The 2,500-nt window shown below is 42.8% G+C and overlaps 1 protein-coding gene across 1 annotated transcript in view; it reads right to left on the bottom strand.

Annotated features, from left to right (window-relative positions):
* Positions 1-2,500, bottom strand: part of nav1a (neuron navigator 1a) — a gene marked incomplete at its 5' end in the record, with an annotated part of 52,871 nt that overhangs the window by 26,462 nt on the left and 23,909 nt on the right. The gene's annotated exons all lie outside the window — the stretch shown is intronic.

Genomic DNA, 2,500 nt, shown 5'->3' with positions numbered 1-2,500 from the left:
TGTACACTGTACTGAGGTCATACTGTACGTCATGCCTCTGCAGGGCTCCTGTACTTGTGGCAGTGAATTTAGAAGGTTGTGGTAATGAGGCAGCCTTATACTAAAGAAAGGACGGAACACTGGGCCTGAGATTGCTGGTTCCTGGCTGTGTATTTACCGCTACGCTTTTCTTGCTTTAGTTTAGTTTATTTGATCATTAGGAAAATACAGTGCACTTTACAAAAAATACAGTCATGCATCCTAAAAGTAAAAATAAATTCTAAAGTAAAATACAATATTATTAATAGAATATGTTACAAAATGTACAGATCTCATACAATAAAGCAGGAAGCCATTTTCTAGGAGCCGTTTCCTAACGTTCACCTTGAAACTATACAGGTTCAAGCCCTGTTTGGTGGTCAAAGGCAACTCATTCCACTGTTGTGCTCCTGTGTGAGCAAATGAGCACTGTCCCATCTTTGTTCTACACCTTGGAGGATGCAGGTGTAATGCAGCTGCAATGCAGGTGTAATGCAGCTGTAATGCAGGTGTAATGCAGGTGTAATGCAGGTGTAATGCAGCTGTAATGCAGGTGTAATGCAGCTGTAATGCAGGTGTAATGCAGGTGTAATGCAGCTGTAATGCAGGTGTAATGCAGGTGTAATGCAGCTGTAATGCAGGTGTAATGCAGGTGTAATGCAGGTGTAATGCAGCTGTAATGCAGGTGTAATGCATGTGTAATGCAGCTGTAATGCAGGTGTAATGCAGGTGTAATGCAGGTGTAATGCAGGTGTAAATGCAGGTGTAATGCAGGTGTAATGCAGGTGTAATGCAGGTGTAATGCAGGTGTAAATGCAGGTGTAATGCAGGTGTAATGCATCCTCCAAGGTGTAGATGCGTGAGCATTTTGTGTCATTTGATTTTATTTACTCAGAAGCATTCTATATTAGCTAAAACTTAAAGTCCGGGCCACTTATTTGTCAGACATTACCCCGAAGTTGTTGAAATGGTCTAACTTCTAAAAATTTCAATGGGTCTGTTTACTAAGGATGAGCCTCATCCCTAGTGAACAGACCCATTGAAATTTTGAGAAGTTAGATAATGGATAAAGGATGAATAATGAGATGGACACATCTATTTATACTCTAATATGCTCATTATTATCCGGGGAACATCTTTTTTTATGTAATGAGCTCAACTACCTGTAGGACTGCCGTCAACAACTACCTGTAGGTCTGCCGTCAACAACTACCTGTAGGACTGCCGTCAACAACTACCTGTAGGACTGCCGTCAACAACTACCTGTAGGTCTGCCGTCAACAACTACCTGTAGGACTGCCATCAACAACTACCTGTAGGTCTGCCATCAACAACTACCTGTAGGTCTGCCATCAACAACTACCTGTAGGTCTGCCATCAACAACTACCTGTAGGTCTGCCATCAACAACTACCTGTAGGTCTGCCGTCAACAACTACCTGTAGGTCTGCCGTCAACAACTACCTGTAGGTCTGCCGTCAACAACTACCTGTAGGTCTGCCGTCAACAACTACCTGTAGGACTGCCGTCAACAACTACCTGTAGGACCGCCGTCAACAACTACCTGTAGGCCTGCCATCAACAACTACCTGTAGGTCTGCCATCAACAACTACCTGTAGGACCGCCATCAACAACTACCTGTAGGACTGCCTTCAACAACTACCTGTAGGACTGCCTTCAACAACTACCTGTAGGACTGCCTTCAACAACTACCTGTAGGACTGCCTTCAACAACTACAGGTAGATTACCCTGTCTCTTCGTTTGGACCCACAGAAATATTTTGGAAAGTTGTGCGTCAAAAGAGAATAAGAAAAAGGCTTGCAATTTGGGGTTTTCTCTCCTATCTCGGCTGCTTTCAAAGAGAAATCTTGTCTTAATCTCGTCTTGACTCATCTTCATGAGTTATGCATGTCAAGTTGATTATGTTTATCATAGCGTGCGCCTTTGGAGACGTATTTCAGATCCACAACCCGAGACGGGCTGCATGAGAACAGCTCCCCGCCTCCTGTCTCTCCTACGTTACCGACAACACGCCTTCACCGACACGCCAATCACAGGAATACGATGCATAGATATAATTGTTGTTCAAATGTTTGTCATGAGTTGTCATGGTGTACAAATACAAATGCAGTCACTGATCATTCGCAGGCGTTTGCAGAGATACTGAATAACAACGTGAATCGCAAGGTAGTCAAATCAAGAACACATGTTTGAACATAGGCGTCCTTTGACTTTGCGTTATTGGAACGGAACTACGTTATTGGAACAGAACTACGTTATTGGAACAGAACTACGTTATTAGAACAACTACGTTATTGGAACAACTACGTTATTGGAATGGAACTACATTATTGGAACATAACTACGTTATTGGAACAGAACTACGTTATTGGAACAGAACTACGTTATTGGAACGGAACTACGTTATTGGAACAGAACTACGTTATTGGAACAGAACTACGTTATTGGAATGGAACTACG

The sequence above is a fragment of the Notolepis coatsorum genome (genome assembly GCF_963971535.1).
Source record: "Notolepis coatsorum genome assembly, chromosome: 17".
Classification (NCBI taxonomy): domain Eukaryota; kingdom Metazoa; phylum Chordata; class Actinopteri; order Aulopiformes; family Paralepididae; genus Notolepis; species Notolepis coatsorum.
This window is presented reverse-complemented; position numbering and strand designations above follow the sequence as displayed.